General features: G+C 39.7%; 1 pseudogene; it reads right to left on the reverse strand.

Moving 5' to 3' along the window:
• Nucleotides 1–11,954: 11,954 nt before the first annotated feature.
• Nucleotides 11,955–14,402, reverse strand: part of LOC119770099 — a 15,267-nt pseudogene continuing 12,819 nt past the window's right edge.

Genomic DNA, 14,402 nt, shown 5'->3' on the forward strand with positions numbered 1-14,402 from the left:
ATTCCGGCGTCCGAAAGGTGACCCTTCAGGTCGGAGATCGGACGGTCTTGATAACCCTGCAAGACGACCTTAACAGGGGCTTCTCGGGGTTGAATGTGTAGAAGTTGAAGTTGCTACGCTTCAATTCTTCAAACACCAGGTCGAAATTCTTTTGGTCAGTGTGATCACTTGCACTGCCGACTTACCGATTTTCAGACAATATCCGAGGCCTTCCAGCAACTCGTCAACATCGTCCGCTAACGTGTCCAAAACAAAAATTGGAGGTGGTCTACGTTCCGCTGGAGAGTTGTTCTTTTTGACGTCGGCACTTTTTCCGTGCACGACCATCATCGTCGTCGTCGTCGTCGGTAGTGCTGCTACCGTCAGAGTTGTTATTTTCTTCGTCGTCGCTCAGCATCTGGAACTCGTTCCTGATGGGGATGTTGGCGGATGTTGATGTGCCACTAGTCGTGGCACCGGAAGTACCGGAACGGGTTCGCACTGGTGATCTCGGAACGTATCCGGGATGTAGTAACTTTTTGTCGATGCCTTCTGCGTTCACGCTCCCCTGCGCGATGGCGGTCGACACGGCGTTGGTTTGTTTACCTTTTTGCACACGGCCGGTAGACGAACTTCGCGGGTTTTTCGAGGCCGCACTCGAACTGCCACGGCCACGGCCGGCCTTTGGCATGCTGGAGAAGCAAACTCGCGGGTAACCACAATCAATTACGGCGAAAAAAATCGAAAAAACGATGGAGCACTGAGCACTAGCTGCATGCTCTCGTGCGTACACAGAGGGAGATTGTGATTTCTAAAATTCTAAAATTCTAAAATTCTAAAATTCTAAAATTCTAAAATTCTAAAATTCTAAAATTCTAAAATTCTAAAATTCTAAAATTCTAAAATTCTAAAATTCTAAAATTCTAAAATTCTAAAATTCTAAAATTCTAAAATTCTAAAATTCTAAAATTCTAAAATTTAAAATTTAAAATTCTAAAATTCTAAAATTTAAAATTTAAAATTTAAAATTTAAAATTCTAAAATTTAAAATTTAAAATTTAAAATTCTAAAATTCTAAAATTTAAAATTCTAAAATTCTAAAATTCTAAAATTCTAAAATTCTAAAATTCTAAAATTCTAAAATTTAAAATTTAAAATTCTAAAATTCTAAAATTCTAAAATTCTAAAATTTAAAATTCTAAAATACTAAAATTTAAAATTCTAAAATTCTAAAATTCTAAAATTCTAAAATTCTAAAATTCTAAAATTCTAAAATTCTAAAATTCTAAAATTCTGAAATTCTAAAATTCTAAAATTCTAAAATTCTAAAATTCTAAAATTCTAAAATTCTAAAATTCTAAAATTCTAAAATTCTAAAATTCTAAAATTCTAAAATTCTAAAACTCCTAACTCCTGTTTTTTATTAGACCATTTTTTTTATTTTTACATTGTAAAATCCTTGAAAATTTTCAAAAATCATAGATTGTAGATTTTTTCCAATTTAAAATTTTAAAATTTAACAATTTTCAGATTTTTTAAAAGAATTTCTAAATATTAAAAATATTTAAAAGAGATTAAAAACTTTAACATTTTTAAAACTTAAAAAAATATATTTTGTTTTTTATTTTTATAATTTTTGTACTTTGTATTTTTTTCATTTTTCAAATTTTTATAATTTTTAGAATTTGTATTTTTTTATTTAAATTTATGAATTATTTGAATTTTAGTATTTTTAGAATTTACAATTTTTAGAATTTTCGAATTCAAAATTCCAACTCGTGCGATTAACATTTTGGGAATTTAAGAACTTTATAATGTAAGATTTTTAGTATTTAAGAATAAGGGATTTTTAGTATTTAATTTTTTGTCAATTTCTTAATTTTCATATTTTAGAATTTCATTTTTTTAATATTTGAAGACTTTAAGAATTTTAAGAAATAATAAATTCAAAAAAAAAAAAAATTTAAAGATTTGCACAATATCAAGAAATTGAATAAATTTAGAATTTTCAAATTCTTGCATTCTTAAGTTCTGGAATGCTAGAATTTTAAATAAGGAAAAACAACTTTATAATTTAATTTTACAATTATCAAGTCAAATCAGCGTTGAAGTTTTTTTTAAGCTTTAGTATTTTAGATTTTTTTTATTTCTCTGTTTGAAATTATTGGATTGAAAAGTTAAGAATTTGTGATGTTCTATTCATCCTATTTTTAATTTCGATCGTCCAATCGCACTTTCAGCACACCTCCTCCATCGTTTCTAAAACATGACTCACCAACCGCTTCCTCGATCGCAAACTGGTTCCTTCCCGTCCCGTCTACTGGAATGGCCCGCCGAGTAAACCATATTTCCCGTCCTCCTCCTCCTCCTCTTCCTCCTATACCGCTACGAAGACCGAAATCTGGAATACAAAACACTTTGATTCGGTCGGTCGCCCACTCCGTCCGGAACTTTCCAGCTGAAAAAGTAGTTCAACCTAGAACGCAACTTACCTTTAAACCGACGTCGTCGTTTAAACTGTCCAAAATCCTCCCAAAGCCTAAAACCAACAACTCGGTTCGACTCGGTTGCAATCAAGTCCGAACAAGATCAACTGAAGAGAACTGTCAAACTGTTTGCGTCGACGATAATCGACGTCGAATTGAAGGTAAATCGATGGAAAAAACAATGTCGGGCAGGTCGAGTGTTTGTCGTACGTTTGTCGTCCTTTCGACCATTCGATATCGAAACGGTAAAATCAAAACCGTGCGACAACTCGTACGACGTGCGACATTTTTCAAACAGGGAGTACAAGCCAACTCCAGAAGTCTATACTGTAGCACGTAAGTGTCACTACTCAAATTACATGTGATGCAACAAATTTGACTAGTATAAATACCCGAGTTCAAATAAACAAAAATGAGTCTTTTCGGCTGGAACATCAAGGCGACTTGTCTACTTTATTTCGAGCTCCGAGCTGGTTACTGCTCCTCGCAGTCTACCACACCTTGGATAGCTCTTAATGCAAAGAAAGTCCCTGCAGGTTTCCCCGCGGTTCTTACGCCTCGTAGTGCCGAACGTTTGAGATATAATAATTATAAAAATAAATATTAAAAGTTTAAAATTAAAATATTTGAAAAACATTTCTTTTTAATTTATTTGTTTACTAAAATTTTATGTTTCTCAAAGGTCTATGGGTACTTCGGGATGTCCATGGTCATCCAAGGACTCCCTGGAGTTAAGATCTACGAGTCTACCGCAGTAACAAGCAAGAGGTCGTCGGATTTTGACCGTGGATCATGGACCACTTCCAAGGACTCCCTGGAGTTGAGATCTACGAGTCTACCGCCGTAACAAGCAAGGGTCCTCGAATTTTGACCCCGGATCATGTGCGTATAGCATCAGTGGATATGGTAGACTACTATATGAATGTGTAGGGATGTCCATGGTCTTCCAAGGACTCCCTGGAGTTGAGATCTACGAGTCTACCGCCGTAACAAGCGAGAGGTCGTCGGATTTTGATCCCGGATCATGTGCGTATAGCATCAGTGGATATAATAGACTACTATATGAATGTGTAGGGATGTCCATGGTCATCTAAGGACTCCTGGAGTTAAGATCTACGAGTCTACCGCCGTAACAAGCAAGAGGTCGTCGGATTTTTACCCCGGATCATGTGCGTATAGCATCAGTGGATATGGTAGACTACTATATGAATGTAATGGGATGTCCATGGTCATCCACGGACTCCATGAAGTTAAGATCTACGAGTCTCGGGCGCAGGGGTAGCGGCTTCGGCTGCCGATCCCGATGATGCTATGAGACGCGGGTTCGATTCCCGCCTTATCCACTGAGCTTCTATCGGATGGTGAAGTAAAACGTCGGTCCCGGTTTCTCCTGTCTCGTCAGAGGCGCTGGAGCAGAAATCCCACGTTAGAGGAAGGCCATGCCCCGGGGGGCGTAGTGCCAATAGTTTCGTTTCGTTTCGAGTCTACCGCCGTAACAAGCAAGAGGTCGTCGGATTTTGACCCCGGATCATGTGCGTATAGCATCAGTGGATATGGTAGACTACTATATGAATGTAATGGGATGTCCATGGTCCTGGAGTTAAGATCTACGAGTCTACCGCAGTAACAAGCAAGAGGTCGTCGGATTTTGACCCCGGATCATGTGCGTATAGCATCAGTGGATATGGGCTCCATGGAGATAAGATCTACGAGTCTACCGCCATAACAAAAAAGAGGTCGCCGTTTGGCTAAAGTGGTAAGCAAGGACTTTTGTTCATCGTTCAAACTTAAATATTTCGATAACTTTACATCGATTGTAGATCTTAACTCCAGGGAGTCCTTGGATGACCATGAACATCCCAACACATTCATATAGTAGTCTACCATATCCACTGATGCTATACGCACATGATCCGGGGTCACAATCCGACAACCCCTTGCTTGTTACGGCGGTAGACTCGTAGATCTTAACTCCAGGAGTCCTTGGAAGACCATGGACATCCCTACACATTCATATAGTAGTCTACCATATCCACTGATGCTATACGCACATGATCCGGGGTCAAAATCCGACGACCTCTTGCTTGTTACGGCGATAGACTCGTAGATCTTAACTCCAGGGAGTCCTGGATGACCATGTACTTCCCATTACATTCATATAGTAGTCTACCATATGCACTGATGCTATACGCACATGATCCACGGTCAAAATCGGACGACCTCTTGCTTGTTACTGCGGTAGACTCGTAGATCTTAACTCCAGGGAGTCCTTGGATGACCATGGACATCCCTACACATTCATATAGTAGTCTACCATATCCACTGATGCTATACGCACATGATCCGGGGTCAAAATCCGACGACCTCTTGCTTGTTACGGCGGTAGACTCGTAGATCTCAACTCCAGGGAGTCCTTGGAAGACCATGGACATCCCTACACATTCATATAGTAGTCTACCATATCCACTGATGCTATACGCACATGATCCGGGGTCAAAATTCGACGACCCCTTGCTTGTTACGGCGGTAGACTCGTAGATCTCAACTCCAGGGAGTCCTTGGAAGACCATGGACATCCCTACACATTCATATAGTAGTCTACCATATCCACTGATGCTATACGCACATGATCCGGGGTCAAAATCCGACTCGTAGATCTTAACTCCAGGGAGTCCTTGGATGACCATGTACTTCCCATTACATTCATATAGTAGTCTACCATATGCACTGATGCTATACGCACATGATCCACGGTCAAAATCCGACGACCTCTTGCTTGTTACTGCGGTAGACTCGTAGATCTTAACTCCAGGGAGTCCTTGGATGACCATGGACATCCCTACACATTCATATAGTAGTCTACCATATCCACTGATGCTATACGCACATGATCCGGGGTCAAAATCCGACGACCTCTTGCTTGTTACGGCGGTAGACTCGTAGATCTCAACTCCAGGGAGTCCTTGGAAGACCATGGACATCCCTACACATTCATATAGTAGTCTACCATATCCACTGATGCTATACGCACATGATCCGGGGTCAAAATTCGACGACCCCTTGCTTGTTACGGCGGTAGACTCGTAGATCTCAACTCCAGGGAGTCCTTGGAAGACCATGGACATCCCTACACATTCATATAGTAGTATACCATATGCACTGATGCTATACGCACATGATCCACGGTCAAAATCCGACGACCTCTTGCTTGTGAGCAGTTCTCTACGGAATCGGTCTTTTTTCTTTAATTTTAATTTTTGTATTTTTTAATCCAGCTGAAACTTTTTTGGTGCCTTCGGTATGCCCAAAGAAGCCAATTTGCATCATTAGTTTGTCCATATAATTTTCCATACAAATTTGGCAGCTGTCCATACAAAAATGATATGTGAAAATTCAAAAATCTGTATCTTTTGAAGGATTTTTTTGATCGAGTTGGTGTCTTCGACAAAGTTGTAGGTATGGATATGGACTACACTGAAAAAAAATGCTACTTGGTAAAAAATTTTTTGGTGATTTTTAATTTAACTTTTTGTCACTAAAACTTGATTTGCAAAAAAAACACTATTTTTAATTTTTTTATTTTTTGATTTTCAGAAATTTCCAGAATGGGCAAAAAATCTTTGACCGAGTTATGATTTTTTGAATCAATACTGATTTTTTAAAAAAATCGAATTATCGGTCGCAAAAATTACGCCCATTTAAAATGTTAGTCTTGATTTAAAATTTTTGAAAATATTTTTTCGAAAAGATCGGAAAATTTCACGAATGTTTCATGTTGTAACATTGTAAATCGGACCTATAGTTGCTGAGATATCGACATTAGAAAATGTTGGGTTGTTTGGGTGAGACTTAGAAAACATCAATTTTCCTGTTTTTTAGCCTTTGCATAGCAATATCTCAGCGACTATGGGTCGCATCAACAAAGTTCAATAAAGCAAAATATAGAGAATTTTCTCAGCTTTTCAAAAATATTTTTTTCAAAGGTGGGCAAACATGGGCACTAATTTTAAAAAATGAAAAACTGCGACTATTTTCAAAAAAGTTACCTAAAAATGGCTATAACTTGAAAACGGTGCACTTTATCAAAAATTCACTAAAGTTCTTTTTGATTGCAAATTCGATTTTACATCGAAAAATGAAGTTGAAAAATTTGTGCGACCGATATTTCGATTTTTTTTAAAAATCAGTATTGATTCAAAAAATCATAACTCGGTCAAAGATTATTTGCCCAGTCTGGAAATTTCTGAAAAGTTGGCATTTAATGTCCTCTAAAACATATCAAAAAATTAAAAAAATAAAAATAGTGTTTTTTTTTTGCAAATCAAGTTTTAGTGACAAAAAGTTAAATAAAAAATCACCAAAAAATTTTACCGTGCATCATTTTTTTTCAGTGTAGTCCATATCCATACCTACAACTTTGTCGAAGACACCAACTCGATCAAAAAATCCTTCAAAAGATACAGATTTTTGAATTTTCACATATCATTTTTGTATGGACAGCTGCCAAATTTGTATGGAAAATTATATGGACAAACTAATGATGCAAATTGGCTTCTTTGGGCATACCGAAGGCACCAAAAATGTTTCAGCCGGATTAAAAAATACAAAAAAAATCGAATGACCGAAAACTCAGATAATTGCTCTTGTTACGGCGATAGACTCGTAGATCTTAACTCCAGGGAGTCCTTGGATGACCATGGACATCCCATTACATTCATATAGTAGTATACCATTTGCACTGATGCTATACGCACATGATCCACGGTCAAAATCCGACGACCTCTTGCTTGTTACTGCGGTAGACTCGTAGATCTCAACTCCAGGGAGTTCTTGGATGACCATGGACATCCCGAAGTACCCATAGACCTTTGAGAAACATAAAATTTTAGTAAACAAATAAATTTAAAAAAATGTTCTTCAAATATTTTAATTTTAAACTTTTAATATTTATTTTTATAATCGTACAAAAATGCTAGCTGTGGACCCCGAACTTGACAACTTTTTATACATTTGTATTGGTTGTTTCCGTTGTGCGTAAAGGAAATGGCTATGCACCAGGCGCTTCAATATTTTTGTAGATGGCTCATATAGTTGGGAGAAGACGCATGTTTTTTTAAATTGTTCGATTTTTTATGTTAAAAATTTACCAACTTCTCGTTAGTTCGCGTGGACATAAAATCAAATTCTGTCGATTGCATCGGATTCGGGGATGCCTTTTCTCTGAGGAACCGATGAGATATCGTGAATCCTTTGACACAAGTTTTGTTTTGTCGAGTGTTAGTATTCAACCAGAAAAAATGCCTGAGTGTTTTCTAAGGTTTAAAACATTTTATTTACAAAGCAAAAAATAAAAACAAAGCCCAAACCCAACAAACCCCTAAAATTATGTTTAATTTCATAAAAAGAGTTTAAAATAAAGTACACCGTGGCCAAAATGATGCAGATCTTTTCTATCATCCCGGGAACATTCCGGAACCACGACGCGGAATCTTTTTAAAGAATCGGGTCACGAACATCGGCTCCAATATTCGTTACCTGCACGAACTCCACTCGACCTCGCTCATTGGGGCAACCACGAGTTAACCGATCGGCCTTCTCCCGCAGCTCCACGACCTTTGACCTTTTTGGCTGACAAAATCTGGTCGGTTCGCGGAGTTTCTCCAGTCGTTTTGCATCAGGCAGCTGGTCCTTTTCCGGCTTTGGATCCGCTAAGTTTTGGTCCTCCAGCTGCTAGACTTCTGTGAACGCTTCTTCCTGATGGGCAGCGGCCGCCACCAGCAACCGGACACTCAAAAAGCAAAGTAATCCACTTTAACGACCCCCGGGTCTTTTGTGGTCTCTGTTGCAAGTTTCTGCTCATTTCTAGGCGTCCGAAGGTTATATGTGGTGAGTCACTCAAAACCTCTTTTACGCAAATGGACCGACGTTTTACTTCCCCATCCGATAGAAGGCCAGGAGGATAAGGTGGGAATCGAACCCGCGCCCCATAGCAACTTAGGGATCGGCAGCCGAAGCCGCTAACCACCGCGCCACGAGGCCCTCGCCGATTCCAAATCAACTGGAGGTAGTTTCCTGAAGGTTCCTTCGCCGGTTGCCGACGGCCTCGACGTCGTACTGGGGCGTACTTGGGGCAGCTCGTCAACGAAGTCTGAAAGAATAAGTTGTCGTTAGTTAGGTTAGGTTTTAAATCATCAAGAGAGCATTTGGGTAATTCTCTACCAACTCACACGAAATCGGGAAAAGTTGCCCGACCCTCTTCGATTTGCGTGAAACTTTGTCCTAAGGGGTAACTTTTGTCCCTGATCACGAATTCGAGGTCCGTTTTTTGATATCTCGTGACGGAGGGGCGGTACGACCCCTTCCATTTTTGAACATGCGAAAAAGAGGTGTTTTTCAATAATTTGCAGCCTGAAACGGTGATGAGATAGAAATTTGGTGTCAAAGGGACTTTTATGTAAAATTAGACGCCCGATTTGATGGCGTACTCAGAATTCCGAAAAAACGTATTTTTCATCGAAAAAAACACTAAAAAAGTTTTAAAAATTCTCCCATTTTCCGTTACTCGACTGTAAAAAATTTTGGAACATGTCATTTTATGGGAAATTTAATGTACTTTTCGAATCTACATTGTCCCAGAAGGGTCATTTTTTCATTTAGAACAAAAATTTTTATTTTAAAATTTCGTGTTTTTTCTAACTTTGCAGGGTTGTTTTTTAGAGTGTAACAATGTTGTACAAAGTTGTAGAGCAGACAATTACAAAAATTTTGATATATAGACATAAGGGGTTTGCTTATAAACATCACAAGTTATCGCGATTTTACGAAAAAAAGTTTTGAAAAAGTTACTTTTTGCGTTTCTCTTTGTTTCGTCGTCCGTGTCTGTCGCGGGTGACCATGAACGGCCATGATCGATGACGACCAACTTTTAAAACTTTTTCGTAAGGGGCGGACAAAGTCGTCAATACACTATCAGTACATTAACATAAACGGTTAAAGTATTGATATTTCGTCAATATATTGACGAAATCCCACCGTTATTACTTTACCTTGATTGCCCGAACTGTCATAATATTTACAAAGAAAACTTAACCACATTTTTTGAATCTTTCTGGTTTTGGCGAGCAGTCTTGTCGAAAAAGAAAACAGATTTTCTCTACTTCACCGACGTTTCGGCCTTTATTTTGAGGCCTTCTTCAGGGGGTTTACTAAAAATGTCAAGCTTTTACAATTTGTGTGTGTTTGGTTGTGTTTTGTGTACTTACTAGTTGTCTGTTTCTTGTCAAAAATGTTTTAGTCCTATTGTTAAACTGTCCTTTACGTTTGCTGCACATCACTGTTTAAAGAATTAATTTAATATTGTTTTGTAAACTATTGTGAAATACTAACATGTTTGTCCAAATAAATTGATGTAAAACAACATTCAACTGCTGGGTCACTTTGTACTGTACAACGTCCAATTGCTAACTGTCAGGTGGATTGGTTCAGTTGTGATTGTGTTGTGTGTTTTTGTGGTTTTGTTTTGTAAGTACACAAAACACAACCAAACACACACAAATTGTAAAAGCTTGACATTTTTAGTAAACCCCCTGAAGAAGGCCTCAAAATAAAGGCCGAAACGTCGATGAAGTAGAGAAAATCTGTTTTTCTTTTTCGACAAGACTGCTCGCCAAAACCAGAAAGATTAAAAATAATCAATCGTTGCGAACCCGGATCAAAACACATTTTTTGAATTTTTAAAAAAATGCGTGAACAACGTTTGAAATAATGGACCAGCGATTGGACCAACTCGGAGAACCCACGAATGCCGACCGACGTCGGTGCTGGACCGAGGAATGGTCGCCACACCGCATAGCCGATCTTTTTCTAGCAGACGATCTGTGTCTCGTGGCACGGGCACTCGACGGTCGTACTCCGGGAAGAACCCGGTCGGCGTTGACATTTTCGGCTTTGTAGTCTAAAGGACGGAGGCAAACACCAAGCACTTTTTCCTTTTTCGTCACCGGAATGTTGAAGGATTACATTCAGCTGCTGTAGGATGGAAATTGGTCTCTCCCGGTCACCAAAATACAACCCTAGATACAACCTAATTATTTGTTTACATTTGAGTGCGAAATACGGTTGATTCCGTGGTGGAACAAAAGCTGCTGTCTTCTGCAACAAGCAAATGCAAAATGCCGATTTGCAGTGAACGGATCTAGCCACGTTCCATCCAACAAAGCAGAAATGAAAAAAACATCAGATTTCGTCATTGTCTTTATTTCTACACTGCAATAGACATGTTATTCTATTCGTAATGAAAGAACTTTGTCCGGGAACTGAACACGGTAATCCCTCCCTCCCCCATTCCCCAGACAATAGTCTCTTTGGTCATAAAATGGCAAAATGTAGTTAAAATCTTTTTAAGATCTGCTAGAAGAATCTGTTCATCTCGGGCAATGGGAATTTCTCGACCATCAATTGATTATACTTTTCTTGTTGAATGAGATTCGCCTAAGTATTTTAGATGGCCATTAGTAATGCAATTTCTTCGGTTCTCCGTGACAGAACGATTCGCGGTCACTCAGTCATCAACCACGATGGAGGAACAAACCTGTACTCGGCCAACTCTTCCTTCTGCTTGCAATACCGGACACACCGGTGAACTATTTTCCAGAGCTGCAGGAGGAAGAGTTCGCTGTTCTTGTCCAGGAATGTTCGAAAATAAGCCGGAACATGCCGGAATCGTAATCAAATGCGTGTACCGTTCGCCAACTCCTTTTGTTTTCAAATTTAGTTGTGATCCGCCCAAAAATAGCTTTGTTGTTTACCATCTGTCACCTCAAGGTTGAAAATACACGGTGGGAATGCTTACTTCAATTTTCGTTAAAGTATTGACCAGTATATTGATTTCAGCGTCAATAGATTAACGAAAAGTAAAAACTTTGACTCTGTACACCCCCTAAAATCTTACCAATTTTACGCAAGAAACGGACGAACTTGATTCGACAAGCCCAAAATTAACCGTCCTTCACCGTCGTGACGTGGTTTTTGACACTTTGCACTCACACAACCATCGCAAAGCCGTTTCGGCGAATCGCGGCGAAATATCACCGAGGTTCCACCGTACACCACCGTACGCCCTTGTTCAAAAATGGTTAAACGGAATCGAAACGGAGTCCATCCGGAGATTCCGTTTAGAAAATTTCGAAGCAATTTTCGAAGCGGAATTCGAAGCGGAATGAACCCGTCAAGCGGAGAACGGTTTGATTGGGCACTTTTAGCCGGTTTGCGACATCTACACGCTTACCAGGGGAACTCAAATTTGAGTGGATCCAATCAAAACGGCGCAAAGCGTAGTCAAAAAAATTGACATCGAGTACCCGAACTTAATTTTAACATGGTGAAGCCGATGTCAAATTTGACATGCGTTGGGTACCGGGAAAATCCTCCAGGAAAGTAGAAAAACGGTTCCGGGGGACGGATGTCGGTTTGGAATGGTAGTGAAACGGATTTTATTCGAAAAAATATTTTATTAAGTTATCATTTTCATCTTTATAATTTTCAGCGTTTGGTGAAACGGTTCCGGCGCCTCTAACATGTAATCATTGTTCCGTCGGAGGATTGCCCGGGACATCTTTTCACTGCACGTGAGCGCTTTTCGAGCCGAGGATCATGTTTGGCGGAATTCGACGGAATTGACTACGAGTGGACGAGGACAAGAGAGTGACACTTGCCAGCGGCCGGATGACGATGCTTTTGTAGGGCGAATCGCCGGGAACGATCTGCCAGTGGTGAAAATCGGACGGCTTGGCATTAAGTGTGCGTTCGCAGGTCGGTTTCGAAGCCGAACAAGCCGAACGAATCGATGGCGGGGTTGAATGCTTTGATGATGTAGTGATGTAGAGGTGGAATCGGGGAAGGGTGCGTCCTGGGTGACGTGGCCACGTCGCCGGACGGGGACGGTTTACATGGAGAAAACCAATCGGCGGGGGCTTACGCTTTGACGAAGAGGTACGGTTCCATGAGACGGGGTGTGGCCATGAGGAAGGCTGTGTAGGCGATCCGGCGGGCGGTTCCTGGGCGATGACGACGTCGTGGATTTTGTACTTTTGACGTTCCGGATAGGTTCCTCGCAGAGTGGTCCATCGCGCGTGCCTCACTGGAAGCCTTTTTTCCACTTCGAAGGGCAGCGTGTCGTTGACGAGGATGTTTGTTTCTGGTGTTGACCGGGCCGATCGTGCCGCGGTCAGATCACAGTCATAGTTGAGCTGCAAGAACGCGCCGAGCTTCTTCTTGTTCTAACCGATGCAAACCGATTCGTTCTTGATGTCCTCGGCCAGGCCCTTCTCCAGCGGTTCCGCAATCATCGTAATCTTGTACTTTTTGTTGGGCGTCTCGGCGAAACACTTTAGCGATTTGGTCTCAACGACACTCACGCAAAAGGCCACCATCAGTTCGGCCATTTTGATGTCGTTCTCGGAGTATATCTTGCGCAGGTCGCATCTCGTTTTGACGGCGATCTTGGTGATAGACTGGGTGTTAAACTTGAGCAGCCGGAAGATACACACATCCTCACTTGGTGATGGTCGTGGTTTTGAGGATACACTGGTCGGTTCCCTCGATGAGAATTCCCGGCTTGGACGCGGTTCAACTCGACCTTGTAATGCGCCTCGTAGATCCACAACCTCCCGACCTGCAGCGTTCGGGAAATTCCTCGTCAACGAGCAGCGAGTAATTAAAAGTAATATTAAATTTATTGATGTAGGTGTTCCACAAGGCTCGGTTCTTGGACCATTATTTTTCATAATTTACTTAAATGATTTAGCATTCCTATCTCTTAAAGGTAAATTGAAACTTTTGCTGACGATTCTTCTTTTCTGTATAATAACAAGTCTGCTTCCGTAAATGATAAAAACTTGCACGATGATCTCAAAACTCTTGTTGAATATTTTCGAATAAGGCTTTCTAGGCCCAGTGAAAAAAATATAATTAAACTCAAAAATGACGAACTCCTCGTCACAGTGTCCTGATGCAAACAAAGATCGAGCTGTAGCTGTCACAGCCCTGCGAAGTATGTTGGCTGACATATCGGGCAGTCAGTCAAAAAACCCAGCTAGAAGTCGCCTGACAAAATTTTTTGCTAGAAAGAGATAGGAAACCTGATGCAAACAAACGTCCAGCTCATGGCTTTCTACCTAAGGTACTCGCGATTGAGTGTGTAGTAGTGCGGTTGTCAAAATCGCTATCTCTGACTCTCTCACTCCACTGACATTGACATTGTTTATGTTTTGGTTTTCCTGGCACGGTCCTTTGTTCTTTTGTTATTGTTTTGGGTTTTAGTGGCACGGAGTCATGCACTCACACTAATGCAAAGCAAGATGACGAGTACCTTTGATATACAGCCTTGCGTCCAGCTGTCATGTAAACATACTTTGAATGTGTTGGTAAATTTCTGACTAGAAAGCCTTATTAACAAATTAACTTTGAATATTAATAAATCAAATATAATAAATATTAAAAACTCTAATCGTTCCATTCCAAACAGATTGACACTAACAAAAACAGTTTTCCTGATGTTAAAGTCATAGATGAATGCAAATATCTTGGAATTATCTTAGATAACAGACTTAATTGGTCACCTTATATAAATTCATTATTACTAAAGCTTAACAAAATAACTGGAATCATTTATAAAATCAAACATAAATTACCTTTAAGCGTCCTTTTGTTAATATATCATTCATTGTTTAGCTCTCATCTTTCGTATATAACTGCTGTTTGGGGTAACGCATGTAACATTCTTATTAACAAAGTTCAAATTGCTCAGAACAAATTCTTAAGAATAATCTTTAACTTGCCAATCCGTAGTCATTCCGTTGATTTGTACACTAAATTCAAAAATATTTATCCTGTAAGAGGCATTTGCATCATTCAATCATGCTGTTTTATTTATTCATG

Source organism: Culex quinquefasciatus, chromosome 1, assembly GCF_015732765.1.
Source record: "Culex quinquefasciatus strain JHB chromosome 1, VPISU_Cqui_1.0_pri_paternal, whole genome shotgun sequence".
Lineage (NCBI taxonomy): Eukaryota > Metazoa > Arthropoda > Insecta > Diptera > Culicidae > Culex > Culex quinquefasciatus.